This window comes from Dermacentor andersoni, chromosome 1 (genome assembly GCF_023375885.2).
Source record: "Dermacentor andersoni chromosome 1, qqDerAnde1_hic_scaffold, whole genome shotgun sequence".
NCBI lineage: Eukaryota > Metazoa > Arthropoda > Arachnida > Ixodida > Ixodidae > Dermacentor > Dermacentor andersoni.
Window position 1 is genome coordinate 182,780,788 of NC_092814.1, and position 18,837 is coordinate 182,799,624.

The 18,837-nt window shown below is 47.6% G+C and overlaps 1 protein-coding gene across 1 annotated transcript in view; it reads right to left on the reverse strand.

Annotated features, from left to right (window-relative positions):
- The window catches only part of ftz-f1 (ftz transcription factor 1), a 347,537-nt gene that overhangs the window by 146,114 nt on the left and 182,586 nt on the right, over positions 1-18,837 (reverse strand). The gene's annotated exons all lie outside the window — the stretch shown is intronic.

Genomic DNA, 18,837 nt, shown 5'->3' on the forward strand with positions numbered 1-18,837 from the left:
TCGCCGCACCGCGGGTCAGCCACCCGGCAGGAGGCGCATGGCAGCCGAAGACGCCAACACGCGCACACAATCGTCACGCCGGCGGTAGCAGGGGACCGAACACGCGCGTGGGGGGTATCTGCCTGCTTCGGACGACTCGAGCACGAGTGGCAAAACGCCGGCGCACTTGACGCAGTAGTTCTCCGTCGAAGGAGGGGGGGGGGGTGCACGCCACCACCGGGGGCACACAAAGTTGCGAGCGCGCACGGGCGGGACGACGAGCAACGCACAGCCGGTCGGGCCGCGGCGGCAAACGATAGTGAATGCCGCGCAGCAGTCAACAAGTAGCACGCGGCGAGAGGAAGGCAGCGGAGAACCACGGCGACCGGAAAGAGAGGGAAAGAAAAGAAAACCACACACACGCGCGGGAGGAGGGGGCGAATGAAAGGAAAAAGAAAAGCGGCCGAGGCGGCGTAGGAGAAAAGAAAAAGAACACAAGAGAAACGAGAAGAGATAAAAAAAAGGAGCGCGGTGACCTACTAAGCGGCAGCCAATGGGCGGCCGCGGCGCGCGGGAGAGGGTGCGAGAGAGGAGGCTCGCCGCGCGCGCGCCGAGGAGGAGAGCAGCAGCCCCGCGAGTCTGGGCCACTGGGACGCGGAAGTGGAGCAAGGTCGCGCGCGGAAAAAACTTTCACTGGCGGCGGCAGCGGCGCGCTTCCGATCGCCACAGGAGGGGTCGTCTCCCCACCGCAGCGGCGGCTGCCACTTTCACCGCCTTGGGCTTGTTTGTTTGGGTGCGCGGCAGCCCAATGTCCGAATGCGGCTCTCTTTTCTCTGCTCCGAGATCTCTTCAGGAAGTGTCTGCCTCGCATGCACCCGCACCGCCAGTATGGCGCCGGAAACAACGCACTTCTGCCAACTGCGTGAGCGCATTTCGATGGGCGAACTCCAAAGGCGGCCCATCTGCGGCGACGTCCTACTCCAAGGTCGACTAGCCACCGCGCACTGTCAATCGCAAAATTTATCAACGCAAGCATCCCTCTTAAACGCTACGCTTCTTTTCGCGGCAGATGGCCACGCGCCGCGTTCGGATGGAAGAAAAGCCGTCATGCTACGTTTATTGTGGCAGCCGTGGCTTTCTCAAAACCAAGTGCTCCCTCTCACTCGACAAACACAGCACAGTCTGTGGTTCGGCGCAGAAACCAGCCCGCGCAGCTACAGGCGGAAAATAAAGCTTTGTTTAAACATGCACGCCCTCGATCTGGAAAGCATCACTTCACACATCTCCAAGCGCATCTATACATGCTCCAAAAATGATCCCAGCTCTAGGTCTGAGTCTATAAAACTGCGAGCAGACTGAATACGCCCAGCTCAACCGCTATTATTTGGCGATGACGACGTGCCTTGTTCGTTCCTTAACACTTTTCTTCGACTCTCATTGCCGCACAATCGACATCGTGGCAACCACCCTTAGCACCAGTAACATTTGGCTTCCGTTTTTTTTTTTTTTTTTTTTCTTTTAAACAGCTCAGACGCAACCGAAATTATGTAAACGTTGGCAAAATCTTTTGAGGCTTTTACGTGCAACGTAAAAGAGAAATGTACTACATGGATAGAAAGCTTTGCGCTCTGTTCTTTGTCAATATGAAAAGTTCGACAAACAAAGCAGGTTCACTTCTTGCCTCTCAAGTGCCAATGAAAAAAAAATTAAAATAAAATGCAAGATCATATTGCGCGTGACGCCTTAAATCGACCTGTTTGGTTAGTTGTTGCTACGTGATATGGCGGGCAGGTCAATCTGGGGGATGGGCCAGGAATCGGACAGTTCTACAAAACAGAAAAAAAAATGTAAAGATATAGAGAATATATTAAAGGGCTATTAATAGTATATTACAGTATTAACGAAGGGGCTTGATGCTCTATGTTACTGCGAATGCTAAAAAAATATATTAAAGACGCTAATATAATATCGTCACTTATTAACGATGAGAATACAAAATGAATAAAGTTAGCATGCCAATCTCTTTACATAACTTGTGATAATTAAATAGGGCACTACGTACGTTCCTGTTCCAAAAGCTTAGCACCGACGCCCCTATATATATATATATATATATATATATATATGGTACGTTTGACATGAGACACATGAGGGATGCGCTCGCATAATAGGTAATCTATTATGATCCGCGCGGAATGATAAAAAAAAAATGCTAAGCGTACGGACTACATGCATTGTCGCATACACAGCGGCCTTGCAAGTTGATGATCAAGAAGAACCGTCACGCGGCGCCCGCTTGCGAGCCCTCACAGAGCACGTTCAGTGCAAAAAGAATATGCGCGGCAATTCAAACGATCCATTCGACACAAACCTGCTACGGGTCCTTGAATTCTAATCGAAAAATTTCAGGTTACACACGAACTCCACGTAGCACACACGAATGAAGATAACCGCATTCCAATTTTGCAGCTAACATTTAAGACATTAGTGATAGGTCATGCGCAGGAAAATTGTTTATTACAAGCGAAGCGCATAAGCAAAAAAAAAAACGACTAAAAATTAAGCGGGCGTTACACGGTTTAAGTCGTCTACGGCAGCACGAGGATCCCCTGTCATGTAGAGAGGGTTTTTCCTTCAAAATGGTCAGAATTTTTCTTTCTTATAATTTTTTTTTCCTGTTTTCAGGGGTGAGTCGACGCAATACGAATCAGACGGGAAGCTAATATTTTCCATTCGTGGTGCTAACGCATCCCTCATGCCGGAACTGCAAGAAGTGAGTTACAAATTATTCTTGTAAATGAGAGAACTCGCGGGCGTCAGCAGAGTCAGAGAAGGTATACAGCTTTCCGAGAAGCTACAAACAGGCGTGTGAACTATCGTCGTATTCAACACGCAGTGACACGCGGCAAAAATTACCATTGCCGAGGGTCGCGCCCTGCGAGTGTCCAATCGTCCAATGACCGTCACCAATGGCGGTACGGCTGCGTAAGCAGCTGCGCTCCAAGGTGGAGACGCTACGAGCTTGGTGGCATGCAGGGTCGGGTGCGTTCGCCAGAGTGCCTCGACAGACGTGGGAAAATTCCTTTGCGTTTAGGAAGTCTCTCTTCGTCGGAGACGAAGTTCGTATTCTTCTAGCTGTGCACTTACTAGTACCGACCTTGCTGGCGGCAAACAGGGCCGGGTGCGTTCACCAGAGTGGCGTGAGAACATTTTGCGTTTAGGAAGCCTCTTCGTCCGAGACGAATGTCTCCTTTTATCTCTAAATTGTTAGCACCCACCTTGCCACTTCACTGCACGACAGGGCCGAGAGCGCGTAACTTCCCGCAGCTTTTGTATGGATACCATAAATAACCAATGTTTATGCCTCTTCTCCTGGCTGTTCACTCTCTCTCTCTCTCTCTCTCTCTCCTAAGCTGTCCATTTTATCAAGCACTATAAGTGTGCTTTGACCGAGAGGCTATTACTTTCACGAAAAATCGAAATGCACAACCGACTAATTAACCAAAAATCACTAATTAAGTTAGTAACTGATTACCTTACGCACATTTTGCAATTTATAAGTTGCAGCCGGTGAGACTGAAAAGAATTCTGCGGATGACACCATTCTGGAGATATGCGCCAACAAACTTGCGGTAAAAGTGAGCTGTCCTTACACTTAGTTTTTTTTTTTCTCCTTTCTAACAGAACGCCGCTGAATGTGTTGAAGCACAAAAGTAAGTGAATCACCAATGTATTTCTTCGCAAATTTCGGGAATTAATATCTCGAAACTGGTGTCATCCTGACAATTCATTCCAAGTTGATCCGCCTTGCGAACTCCCGGGCTACAATTTGTATACTGCACTATATGTGCCATAAGGTAATTAGCTAAAAATTAGTACAACTTTGTTAATTAGTCGATTATGCATTTTTATTCCTCATATAAGTAATGCCAGCCTGTTTCAGCAGTGCAGCTCAAGGATGAGAATTGTACTGCCGCATGAGATTTTCAAAATTTGGTAAATGTCTTCGCAATCTACATGCGAGGAGCTTGGATACGTGAAGATGCAAGGCAGGGGGGGGGGGGGGGGGGGACTTCGTGTCTGTGCACTTGTACACACTACGTGCAATGCGCAGCTAGCAACCAACGCAGACGACCCGCAGCACGCATCAGAAAGGTTGTGCTTCGTTAAATCTCGCGGCAGCACCGACACTGTTATAATCAGTCGGAGCAATATAAACTCAACTTCAATGCCAGACATCATGTATATAAATGACGCAACGTATCACCTGGAGCCGCAGTTATACATCGTTGGCTGCTTCACTTGAGGCCTCGTTCCAGCATTATTTGAGACAAATTACTATTATTTATGGCATTGCCATTTACTTGGAGCAGACAGATGGCGCCTACATATACTGCATCACAACACCGTGACGTGATAAAGTCATGCACACCGCAGGGCCATCATTTACTAGGTGCCAGACAGCGGGTCCACCCCCTATACGTGGTACCCGTCCGTGTCAAGCGCAGAGCCACGCTCGACACAGGCCTCGAGACACGAGAACGCCTGGGGTAAGTATAAGCAAGCAAGCGTAGCTCAGACGCGGAGAGCATGCAGGAAGGAAGGCACAAGCGGAACCTTCGAGGCGGCCTCCGTCGAGAAGGCCGGCCGTCGACGAAAGTGAGCGAAAGAGGCCAAACCAAAGCAACCCGGAGAGAAAGGGTGTATAAAAGAGAATGGAATAAACGCCACTGACACACACACACGCACACACACACAACAAGCAGCGATCTTACGGACGACCTCCCTCCTTACAAGGTGCTTTATCTTCATTCGCCCGGTTGGTTTTTTAATTTTCCGTTACCCTGACTTCTCTCTCGAGCACGCTTCGGCGCAGAAGGTCCTCTCCTCCCAGATTGGCAACGTTCGCCTCCACTTGAACACGGCGTCGCACCTTTGCGGGCTCAGCCATGTGTATCGCCTGGTGACAGGCCCGAAAGCTCACAGGAACAAAATATCACGTAGGAACTCATACTTAACCTGTAATGTCCAAACACAGTTCCACATGAAGGAAATTTGGAACAAACTGTTTACATTTATTTCTGGTCATGGAGAGTATATTAGCAGAAAAAACTAAAGAAGAAATGTTCTTTTTTTCAGTTACAACTTAATTATTGTACTAATTAATTAATTAACAAATGGTTTGTTACACTGCCCGCAGCTGAAACTTCGCTCCAGCATATTAAAAAACTCAACTATAGGCTTCGGATTAGGTTTCTCGCACTTCAATGAGCCTTTTGAGGCATCAAACTAAGCGTAGCATATATGACACACATTGGGCATTATGATACATTGTGATTTCTTGTGAGGATTAGGGTAACTTAGATTAGAATGTATCTGGCCAAGTATTTCCTTCTCAGTTTCCGGGTATACTTGAAGCGGCCAGTAGGCATATCAGGTACACTTACTTACCCATGTAGTGTGAAACAAACCGATTATTAACGTGCCAACAAATTTCGGTGTTATTATTCGACACAGCGAATGATATTATCCAGCACTCAGTATGGTCAGTGAAGAGGCAGAGTAAAAAAAAATTAACCTTCAAATTAAACTATCCACGTGAATACGATTGAGACAACAAAAGACGCTCGGTTTGAGCAGGGAATTAATCCGCGTGCCTCAACCCACCAGGTGACAGACTAACATCACGTGAATATCATATAACAAGTACGTCAGTTGGCGAACTTATACTGTTATCTGCTATTAACATCATTCATCCCGAATCCCACAGTGCCAATTATGACATTACAATAGGCACTGATGGAAGGTTGGTAAAACGTGTAGTTAACGTTATCAACCGAAAAGTAAAGAAAAATACACATCATAACATTGTAGAAAATATGAATCACCAAGACAGCATCTACAAGAACACCTTTAGCACAAAAAAATAAAACTGAGTATATCACTGGACGTTGCCACACTGCGGAACAATGTATCCCATACGCTCGTGCTTATTCGCAAGAAAGACATTATGAGAAAACCTATTCGCCTACTAATCTCTTCCATTTCCTTAACATGGTCTAAACACCGACATACCATCTAGCGTGGCCTTATAAGATATCGATTTCAATCATAAATAGCATTCAAATGAAATATGACTGTGCTAAATCCACACATCATCTCTCAATCGTGAAGTAGTGCGGGCCAACGCAATGCCCTCTTCACCCAAACGTTGGAAGTACGGTTGTAAATCCCAAAAAAAGTAGAGGAGAAAGAAAAAAAAGCACCTATGATTCAAGCTTTTCTGTCCCGCATTTTTGTCCGACGGTCCCACAGCGTGCATATTCCTGAGTAGGACGAACGTATGCTCAAAAGAAGTTGCTTCACTCTAAAGGAAAACCGCTTTGCATTGCGACGCAGGAGGCTCCAAATCTTGCAGTACTATAATGTAACTAATACGGCGATGCCAAGACAAACTGGGCGTTCACATCACCACCAAGATTTTCACTTTGTTTCATTCTATTAGATCACACCAAAAGCAGAGTACACCAGTAAAACGCACAACTTCAAGCACAGCACATATAAAATTAAGGGACGCCAGTAAAGATGTCACACACTCAAGTGTAATTAAAGCGCCTAAATCACATTTAGGCAATCAGTCAAATAACATGTGCAGTAAAATACAGCCAAAAAATAGGGATGTTAATAAAGCATGCATGCAAAAACAGTACATACCAAAGGACAAAATATCAAACAGTCACATATACAAAAGCAGTAATATTATATGGACGCTGCTAAAGGATAGTTAAAGCAGAAGAGAAACAGCGACAGGCAATGAATCTTCCCATTGCTAGAGAAAAGTTGCTAGCTATTTTAATTTCAAGTGGTACTGAATTCCATATCGCTTACGAATTTTCTCTTGTGCTTTTTTCCACCTCACATTTCTCAGCGCTAGCTCCTTTTCCGCCTGGTTCTCGTTTATGCTCTTTCTTTTTCTTCTCAAAATCCACCTCGGCATTGCATCGAAATCATTCGGGTGTTATTTTTCGGATGTAATTTAATGCCACGTCTCCTTCTGGTTTGTTTCTATCTTCGTCGAGAATATATTGTTGTAATGTTCCAGATTTTCTGCCTAATAAGTTAATGTGGTTCCAAAGTATTCTAGGTGCGGCCTTCTTTTTCTCATATTTCTGAGAACCAACGTTCACTTTCACCTTTTACCTTTGCTTGAAACAATATTTGAAGCATATATTTTTTCTCTTCTTCGTACGTTCAGCCGACAGTCACGTGGTGTTTTTTTAAAATTTCGCGCACTTTAAGGAAAGGCTGGAAAAAAATTAAACAGGGCAGTTATCTTAGCATAGATGAAATAATCCGATGTTTCTGAACAAGCACTACAACTTTTGTATCGAAGAATTTTCACTAGCGTTACTATTTACAAAGTTAATTAAGCAATCTTTGTTAATTACCCAGCTTGGCGGATTGAGAACAAATGTCATGACGTGTTTCATATAGCTCAGAACAATACTGCGCCCATCCGACACGCGTAGCGCCCATGTTTGTATTTTTAACACTTGACCCAGGTTAGCTGAAACACCCTGTATACAAATGTACGCGATCGAGTTCCGCAGAAATGGCTCCATCTCTCGGAGCACGCTAGAGAGAAATGGTTCTTGAAGGGAAAAGGAAAGGTTGACGCTCTCTTCTACAGCCCTTGCGGCAGCACGGCTCAGCGCCAACAGGGGTGAGGGGAGAGTGGGGGCAAAGGAGATAGGAGAGGCACACTAGATGCTAGACTTTGCATGTCCGAACCTCTCTCACAGCATTCCAGACCCGCTTTTTATCCTGTTTATTTCCCCGTTTCTTTCCCTCGCCGAGGGAATTCACTGTTCTTCTTCATGGCCAATCACAAACGCCGAACCATTCACAATATTCCGCCCCCAAAGTCCTACCTTTTTGTCGGACTCCCTGGTCTTCAACGTTGCACAATCGCCCCCGCATACGAGGCAACCACGTGGCAAACTGTGAACCTGATGTCGACGCCGTTCCCACGGGAGTCCTCGACAATGACCCCTTTCAACAATTAGTTGCCTCTTCGTGACGGTATATCTGTCAGAATCGGGAGACTGACCTTCGCGGTAGTCGGAAAGCAGCGTTGTCGTCTCGAAGTGAGATGTGACTGTTTACGCGTCACCGTCGGCGCCAGGTCCAGCCGTAGTCCGGGCGGGCACTCGTCTCGCCCGTCAGCTCTGGGCGGTCGAAAAGCCGACGATACGGAACATAATTGCTTGTCCGTCAGTCTCAGTTGACGCTGATTTAGTCGCCTTGAGTAAACGACGGAGCGTAAATAGCACACCCCAGCTGCACGTCTGCCCGTGAAACATGCTCCAAGCATGATGATGATGATGAATGTTATGAGCGTCCCCTTTGGAACGGGGCGGTGGGTTTCGCCACCGAGCTCTTGCTATTATATTGCCTAATCATGTCCTACCTAGGTTAAAGAAGAAAAACAAAAGAAAGAAAAACAACACGATAACCTCCCACAACCAAATTTTCGGATCCCCTATTGCGAACTGCGCTTTTGTACGTCTCCGTTCTTTGTCGTTTCCCTACTTTTCTTCCACCAAACCTCCACCAAGGGATCGCCAGGCACAACACCACCTAGCCGCGCAAAGCTCCCGTTGTGGCTGTCGTGCATTATTTAATAAATGCAAAATACTAAGCTGCTACAGTGACCAGCGTGCACGTGAGACATACGAGGCACTTCGCATCGACAAAGAAGGCGATATATGCCTGAGTGTGCCTTCGATATCGTTCCTCACCAAGTAACTCACGCATTTTGCACGTGGATGATGGCAACGGCACCATTTGATTGAGTTCATCTTCGTGGCTACGTACCTGACGACGTATTCCTACTTTGATATATTCTCGCCTCCCACCTCCTGCCTATTCAAGCTCCTGTACATATTGCCGTGTGCGCAACAAAATATTGGTTGATAGCGAACGCTTCGTCTGCCCCAGTCTGCACGTTCCGTTCTTTGCGCTGTTACTCGTCTTTTCCTTCTTTTTTTATAGGCAACGCAATGCCCTCTTCACCCAACCGTTGGAAGTACGGTTGTAAATTCCAAAAAAAGTTGAGGAGAAAGAAAAAAAAGCACCTATGATTCAAGCTTTTCCGTCCCGCATTTTTGTCCGACGGTCCCACAGCGTGCATATTCCTGAGTAGGACGAACGTATGCTCAAAAGAAGTTGCTTCACTCTAAAAGAAAACCGCTTTGCATTGCGACGCAGGAGGCGCCAAATCTTGCAGTACTATAAAGTAACTAATACGGCAATGCCAAGACAAACTGGGCGTTAACATCACCACCAAGATTTTCACTTTGTTTCATTCTATTAGATCACACCAAAAGCAGAGTACACCAGTAAAACGCACAACTTCAAGCACAACACAGATAAAATTATTGGACGCCAGTAAGGATGTCACACACTCAGGTGTAATTAAAGCGCCTAAATCACATTTAGGCAATCAGTCAAATAACATGTGCAGTAAAATACAGCCAAAAAATAGGGATGTTAAAAAAGCATGCATGCAAAAACAGTACATACCAAAGGACAAAATATCAAACAGTCACACATACAAAAGCAGTTACTTGTAATAATTATGGTAAGATTATGTGGACGCTGCTAAAGGATAGTTAAAGCAGAAGAGAAACAGCGACAGGCAATGAATCTTCCCATTGCTAGAGAAAAGTTGCTAGCTATTTTGATTTCAAGTGGTACTGAATTACATATCTCTGTACCGTAGTGCTGCATAAGACCCCACAGCGTGGTGGCTTCGTGACTATTGTGTTGAACTGTTAAGCCCGAGGTCGCGGGATCACATCCCGGCCGCGGCGGCCGCATTTCGATGGGGGGCGAGATGCAAAAACGCCCGTGTACTTAGATTTAGGTGCATGTTAAAGAACCCCCAGGCGGTCAAAATTATTCCGGAAATCTCCACTACGGCGTGCCTCATAATCAGATTGTGGTCCTGGCACGTGAAACCCGACATTTTTTGCATAGGACATTCGCCGTACCCGTAACGTGTGGTTAGCAAATTACAATTAAGGCTGTTTGCCTTCTCTAGTGTTACTGGTTAGTACAGTGAACAGGGCAATTGAGAATGGATGATTATTATATATAATGTAATAGATTACTATTAAAACCTTTAGTTCAATTTAGTTCAAAGACAGACACGAATGTGAGAATTCCAAGTTCTTGAAGAAAAGTGGTTGGCTGCAGCGACGTGCTGTGCCGAATAACACCATACGGAAAACCATTTTTTTTTAGGCCGAATGGTGGGTTATAAATGAGAACGAAATGGAGAACGACAAGATGCACAATAGTATGTTAAGTGACAGTGAAAAAGAAAGTAATAAATAATTTTTAAGACCAGGAATATCCAAATGCGTTCGGCTCTTAAACATTGCATGCAAACGCGACCACGTTTTTTTTTTTTTTTTTTTTTTCCCCCGACGCATACTACGTGCATTTTTATTTAAGTTTTCTTGCGTATTCAGCTTAAAAGCTGTGGGCTTTTGTCGTGGAGGGTCAGTAGAATGGTGAACTTTCATCCTGGGAGAATTTGCCCTAAAAGCGTTTGTCAGTTAAGCGTTCTTCCAATGGGCTTCTGTGCGGATAGTTTTTGATAGCACAGCGGAATTTGCTCACCCGTCAAAAGCTCACGGCTAGAAAGCTCACCAGCTACTGGCATACCCGAACGGAAAGTTACCGTGCACTTTTGTTAAACACATGTGCGCTTAGAGATACGAGACGACGCAGCAGAGTTGCGCCTCGGATGGTCGAGAAGAGCGAACAGGTCGCCGAACTTAGTCAAGGAAGGCGCAGGGTCAAGGACGGTTGACGTAGGCGAAGGTATAAGTGCGGCGAGCAAACTTTCCAAACTCCACAATTTCGCTTTACAACAGTACGAGGAACGCTTCTTGCGTCATACTGCACGTATTCAAAAGAGAGCTTGCCTACGCCGTCATATATGGCATCTCAATGGGTACTCGGCAAACAGCTTTCACCACCACAAAGGTGCTTCTCCTGAAAACGAACGAGTCATGCACAGAAGCCCGTCACCATCACGTGGATAGTGGCGGCGGCACGGGAGCAGAGTTGGCTCAGAGCGCTTGTACAAACAATCGCTAAAAAAAAAAAAGGTTGCTGCTTGGTCAAATGTCCGGCACTTTATTTCCTTTTGTTGCCCCTCGCCCTACTGCAAACACAAAACGTATCCCGAAGTCCTGCAATCATGCGATAATCTATGATACTGTATGCGGAACCAGCCGAGTCCGTTGGAAGTTGGCACCCGTTTATGTGTTTTAAGTATTCCCCTATATACTCACGTAGTCGTCTTCCCTTTTCCTTTTCTTTTCTTTTATCTATTAGAGCAGTGAACACACTAGACTAGGCTAAACATTTGATTGAGCGAATCCAAACTCTGTGAGCTGCAAAAGTCCAATGTCCGAGTAGCAGAGCTATATAAGTTGTGAAAGTGAAATGTCGCTCCTACCGCCTCTCTAGCGCACTTAAAAAAAAAAAAAAAAAAACACCTGCGACCCGAGAAGTATGCGCAGGTGCGGGCCCCTTGCGCAAAACTTACGTAGAGATTTATCTCGATATTACGTCTTTTTTTTGCTTCCTTAGCGAGTGGCTCGAGCAGCGAGTAAAAACATTCTTATGAGAATCCACCACGGTCAGTATTCGCAAAAAAAGTTCTTCCGCTAGAATTCTTCATAAGAGCAAATTCCAGCCAATCCTGATGCTGGACATATCATTAGCGAAGGTGACCAGCCAATGCCAAACAACACTTAGGAACGAAAATCTTTGTGAATACGGGCCCAGAATCCTGACATACAAGCACAGAAAAGAAGAACATAAAAAAAATAGAAATAGAATTTACCATATGCCAAGCGGTGCCAAACATTAATGCGACCCACTGCTACCAACAGCCAAAGGTGGAAGATAGAGATGGCTCCATATGTTCGAGCGCAACATTTGCTCGTATAGGGAAAACAGCAAGTTATCAATGTGCCAGCAAATGAACAACATAAAAGAGGTGACCTGTAGCGCGAATTGCCACGGCCCTCTTGCCTTTTCTTCGAGTGGAAACAGGCCACAGTGCACGGTACAGCGTCAGGCGAGGGCACACGCACGAAAGCGCAAAGAGCTCCAAGAAAGCTCGCAAGGCTTCTAAAAAAGGTAAGCGAGAGAGAGAGAGAGAGAGAGAAAGCGGGCAAAATGGTAGATAAATATCGCAAAAGAAAAAAAATAATAAAGGAAATCCGGGAGGCGAAACTGTGCAAGTATGGGGTAGCCTCAAACGAAAACCCGTGAGCCAACACGCGATTATTCTTTTTCTCCCCTTCCTTCGAGCGGTGCCTAAGATCTTGGGTACACCTTCTGTCGATCTTCCGGTCTTTCTGAGCCCAACGCGACGGGGGGGACGAAGAAAATAGAGTAAATAACCGCCAGACACATTAAAAAGAAAGAAATCCCCAAAAACGTCCTAGTTTCCCAGTGACCCAGCTTCGAAGCCCTCCTGCCCCTCCATCCCCAGCATGGCCACCCCTCATAGAAACTCTGCCCCGAGACCCCGTGCCCCGCAACGACCTCTTCCGCGATCCCCCGATGTGCCCCCGACTTCCGGGAGGGGACAGCGAAGGAAAAGAAAAGGTCCCGTGTCTTGGCTTTTCCTTCCGGGTTCTTTTGGCTTGCTACGTGCCAGAGAAACTGCCCACGTGCGTTTACTCCCTCCTAACCAACCCCCTTTCCGCTTTTCACCAATGAACACAGATTTCTTAGGCCAAGACGGGCAACTGACGCGAGCACTATGAACATCTATGCCTGCCTGGAAGGCTATATGCAAAGGGGAACCTAATAATAAGAAGATACATAAAAAAATAGAGCGGACTGGATTCATGGAGCTGTTCGTAATTGATTTGCTGTATTATCCCACCATAAGTGGGCGTAGATGGAAACTTGGCAAGTCAGCCGAGCCGACGGCACTTTCTGTGGTGACAGCTCTCCCAACAGTTGTCCCACTACTCTTGCGACAGCGCGACGTCTCTTTGTAACGGACAACGATTCTCCTTGACATTTCGATTCCTCCGAAAAAAAGAAAAACGGCACAGAAACATTTGTAATGCTTCAAACGACGTCTACGAAGAAGGCACTTAGCCATACACTTTTTTTAGTGGTTTGGGCGGTTCCAAGAGGAGTCATTAGCGTTAAAGCGCATCCTCATTTCGGCCAACCTTTACTCAATCGCACCGAAAATATTCTTCAAGGAAGATTCGACAAAAATTCCGGCATAACCCATGTCCCGATGGGTGTCAACGTTAATGCGATTAGCATTCAAACAATGTAGCGACACACCGTACAGCACCACCACCGAACCGCGTCATATATCATGCGTGTATGCAGCATGGCTCCTTTCCCGCACTTCCTTCTCTTGTCATCTGGCGGCACCGCCACGAAGTCCACGAGTGGCGCGTGTGTCAATATATATTCAGATAAGATTGAATATATATGACGCAGGTTCAGTTCACTCAACACCAGAGTTTTCAAAATTTATTTATAGCGATAACAGTTATATATCGTAAGAGTTGGGGTCGGGCATGTAAGGCAGCTGGCCCGTGCCGTCGTCCGACTTATCCACGCTAAGGACGTTGTTGAGGGAAGGAACGTGTCCTCATCAAGAACGAGGAGTACTGGATTTATTTACAGTATCTACACAAAGAGTGGAGAACGTTACGTCTCATCAGTCCAGCATGACTGAAAACGAAGCACACCGAGGAGCCGACAATGGCTGCTTAACCCCCCCCCCCCCCCCCCCTGTCCTCCCTAGATCCCTAGATCAGGGAAAACTACCGTCCAACCTTCGTCGAATCGGAGCGTCCAAAGTCGTCGAAGGAGCCGCGTTGAGGGCGAGGGTTCACGTGCACACTCACTCCCGCCCCTTTGTTTCACTGAACACACAGAAAGGAGGGGGCTTCGCCCACACAGGTTGTTACGCAAGCTGGCGCGTCTTGGTGCCTGAGATGACCCCGCAGTTAGCTGCAGCGTCTGTCAAACGACGGCGTCGGTTACCAGGGTCCGTGAGAAAACGCCTTAGAACACCCTTTTCCAAGAATTTTCTTGTTCCCGTTGGTCCTTGAAGGCGACAGTGAACCAGCTAATACTCGGTCCGCCAAACATGCGTCGCCTCGGCGGCGCCGCAAGTCTGTCCGAGGGGCACGCATTGCTGGCTTCACGAAGCGATTCGTCGCAGCGGGCTAGGAGAGATTGGAAGGTCACTACCCTCCGCTGGCAAATCGTAACAATATGAACACTTCCAGGCACATTTTCACCATCGGCGTCGCCGTGATATTCCGTATAGAGTTCAAGTGCGATAACATCGCGGCCGCGCGCCGTATGCTGTGGGTGCGAGTGAAAGCGGCGAAGGGGAGTAGAGAATGGTGGCTTGATCTCGCGCGCGAGAGGGAGAAAGGTGAGGTGAAAGCGCGCCGTCGTCCATCTCGCGCAACGCACTGGGGGGTTCTACTCCAGCGGCCGCTGCCTATGGCGCGGCTGAGAGGAGCCGCTCGAGCCTTATCTTGAAAGCGATGTGCGGTCGGTAGAGTCTAGGTGCGTCGAGGGCTGACGGTTTAGTGTGCGCTGTGACTTTGCCACTTATTTGGCGCTGAAACGAGAAGCAGCACGGAGGCCAATTCACTCGCTGCTGCTGCCGCTCTTCCTAACGCCAGCGTTTTGACAGCGAGTGAGATGTGCTCATATTTGCCTGTGTGCACGTCACACCATGTTTGTTAATTTAGTTAGTGAGCGAATGTTTGAAAGTTCATACGGCCGATAAAATTACTATCCTTACTTCGTACAGCTGTCCAATAATTTGCTATCGCAATCGATGCTTCGCCTTGCGGAGAACCTGCGACATTTTTGTGCTTTGTCAGCGAAGAACAACACGTACCCAGTGACCCAAGTTGACGTCGAAGAGGTTCATTAAAGAGTCCCACATAGCACCACATACCCAATGACCTAAGTTATTCCGACGGTTGGTTTCGAACCCTGTTCCCTCAGGACAGCAGTACGCTGTCCATACCATACGACCATGGACTACCCAAAGAACCAAGTTGGCGGAAAAACGCTTAACGTCAACAGACAGACAGACGGACGGACGGACGGACGGACGGACGGACGGACGGACGGACGGACGGACGGACGGACAGACAGACAGACAGACAGACAGACAGACAGACAGACAGACAGACAACGACCATGGACTACCCAAAGAACCAAGTTGGCGGAAAAACGCTTAACGTCAACAGACAGACAGACAGACAGACAGACAGACAGACAGACAGACAGACAGACAGATAGACAGATAGATAGATAGATAGATAGATAGATAGATAGATAGATAGATAGATAGATAGATAGATAGATAGATAGATAGCCCCGGAAAGTTAATGAAGTACCCTATAGATGCTAATCAAATTTAAAAAAAAAACAGTGCGTCGTCGTTACACCACTGAGAAAGATTTCAGAAGCTGCTTGTGTGAGTTAGGGCTCCTACGAATGGATTTTGATAGTCGATATATACACTACATATGCAAATTGGTTTGTATGTTTCAATGGCGAATGCAGACAACCACGTTCCGCACGAAGCGAAATAGGATAATAGAGTTACAGTGACCATGCTAATTCTGTGGTTACGTTCTTCCGATACGGTGACGATTACCTGCACACATTTCTCAAAAGGACAACAAGTCCGACGAAATCTTTATGCTGTCGACGGGCTCTTGTCATTCAGCTATGAAAAAGACTCACCCATCTGCCCACAAACGCCACGCGTAACCATACAAGAGCCTTGTGATCGACGACTTAATACACTTGGTCGAAATGACACCTGTTGCAAATTTCTTACGAGAAAACTCGAAACGCACGGGACAGAAAGATAATTAGTTTGGCGTTAGCTCCAAACATAAGGTAGCTTGGGTTAGCCTTCGTTTCTTTCTACATCCGGCGCGCCCCTAGCGACGTGCGTCCTGACCGCGCTGATATCCTCCGTGTGAGATACAGTTAGTGTGCGTTTCTCGCTTTTATTCAGAATCCCTGATTACCATTACGGCACGGCAGTCAGAGGCACCACGAGTGTGCATGAGAGTGGAAACTCTTGAGACCACACAAGCGTGCCTGAACCAAACTTTATTCCTCGCCAGCCACGGAAAGAACACGACAGCCCTCTTCGCTGCCAGCACCACGCTTCCAGAAGAACCAAGCGTCGGTAATCACACGTAACTCGCCCCGCTTAATGAAAACCATTCCACCACAGCTCGTGTGTCTCCTAGCAGCCACCAACTACAAGAGACGCCCTAACACTTTCGCATGCAGCTCAAGACTGTCCCTGGTGTTCTTGCTTGGGTTAATTGTCATGCTAGAAGAGCTCTGTCAGCTCGTACAACTGCCTGTGGACAGATTTACTTAGTTTTCATAGTTCTTGCCTTTAGCGTGGACAGCTACAGATTAACCGATTGGATTGACTGACAAACTGAAGCGTCGCCGAGAAAAAAAAAATTAAAAAGAAAGAAAGAAAGCGTATTCTCGGCGCCATGTACGGCCTAAAAGCGTGGGTGGTCCAACATTGAAGGTGTTCACTGGAACTGAGGACGCTACCAGGAACAGCTCGTCACCGCATCTGGGAACCCTATTGGTGAACGCAGAGTCTGGTCAACGACTGGCGCGTCAGTGGAGTCACCCGGTCGGCGGAGCAACAGTGGCACACGTGCAATGAATGACCTTCTGCCCAGTGCGCCCATGCTGTTTGGTACGTTGGACAAAGCGCTCGCTTCCAGCCGCCCTGGGAAGGGGACGAAACAAATCAGCGCGAAACAGGACGGCGGCGCCGGTACTTTCCTAATACAAGCTCGAAGACACACTGACCGACTCTACGCACTGCTTCGGCGCCTATTCCACGCCGCCTGGGAAGGGCATGAATACAGGTACAAAATTTACTGCAAGCGGATTCTACGTGGGTACATAATGAGCCGCCACATACGTCAGCGTCGAGAACGGCGCCGGAAAAGCACAGCGCAGTTGCCCATTTCACACGGCCCTCTCGGAAAATTTAGCTACAAAGTTTGGCGCCTCTGCCGAGAAGCGTTCGACAAAAACTCGCCCTCTTTCCGAGATTCCTTCTCCCATAGTCGAGGTCACGGGTTGAGGTGTCCTCCCCAGTTATACAGTTACGATGTCCTTGCCTCTTTTCTGTTACTATCGCACCCGATGTCGCTCGTGAGCGACATCGCGTGCCCACGTTGCATGCAGTACAACGTTGTTTTGCAGTGCGCGCCCGCCCATTTGTGACCTAGAGGACAAGGGACCGCTGTCATCTTCTGCTGTGCATGGTGTAGTCCCGCGCCTGCATAACAACCTCAAGTAGAAAGAAACTGAGGCATAAATGTATTACGAAACCAGACACTGAGGTCGGTTACATCTGCATATGGGTTGCGGGCCAACACACGGTGGTACGCCGATTCGAGTACATCGCAGCAATCCTGTAGACATCTCTTATTAATGCGAGGACGCGTTAACTTCGCACCACCACTGCGCACCACAAATAATAATAATAATGAAAAAGAAAGAAAGAAGGAAAGAAAGGAAAATAACGAAAGTTTACAATAGCTTCCACCAGTCGAAGCAAGCCATCCGTTTCACACCGCATGTCATATTATATCGGGACGCAGCGTCATACCCCAACACAACCGAAGATGTTGGGTCGACCACTGACCGACACTGAGAGCAGTGTCACCAGAAAACTTGTCAGCGTGTGTGAATCCGTAGAGGTCGATCCGTGTTACACGACAATTTAAAAGCACGCTTGATTCCGATCCTGCCATATTTTTTTTTTACCCACGCTTTAATCGTGCTCGAAAGGCTCGGTGCAGATCGACCTTGATAATGATCGAGACTGCCAGTATGACAGTTATAAAAATTGCCCATAGGCGGCAAAGTAAACTGCCCTCGTCATGGGCAGACTTACGGAAGGGGGCTCGTGGCAGACGAGACGGGAACAGAGAGAACGGAGACGCGGCCATCACTCGCGAGGGATGCGGCTCCAATTTCCACAACCGCGGCGACTCACGGCGACAACAACCAGGGCACCCACAACCTCTCACTGCATCAGCTCAGGAGCCTCTTATTTTCGTAAATTTCAACTGATAGGTGCATGCATCGCGAATAACCCAACTGCGTGCGGAGGCATTATAGGTGTAATGCAGAGAACAGCATGCATGGTGCTTTACCTCCCTTGATCGCTTCGTTTCTGTTGAAAGGTATACGCTTAATCGTGCCTTATAAAAAATGCGCTGTTCCGGAAATCACACCTGCGTCAGCCTTCCGGTGGCAAACTGCCGTTGCCACCGAGAGCGCACTGCGGTCAGTATCGCTGCTACGCGTCCTCCTTTTTTCGCCTGCTTTATAACATCAATTCTGGGGGACGGCTTGCAGCTTTCCATGCGGCTTTACATAATTTTGAAACGAGTAGCACTTGCGCGCACGCGCGAACACACGCACACACGCACAATTATTGGACTGACCCACCACAATTTCGCCCCTGGTTCTCGTTGACTTATTTAGTTATTCATTTACATCTACAGAAATCTTTCTGCCTAAACTATACGCTCGCGAGATCACGTGTACACGGGCACATTCCTCCAGTACATTCTCCAACACGGGCCGCACGGCCACGTGCGTCGTCGCGGCGTTGCAACCGCTGGAAAAAACGCCGCACCGCCCGCGAAGGACGGTTGGCGCAAAACAGGCGGTGTGCAGTGC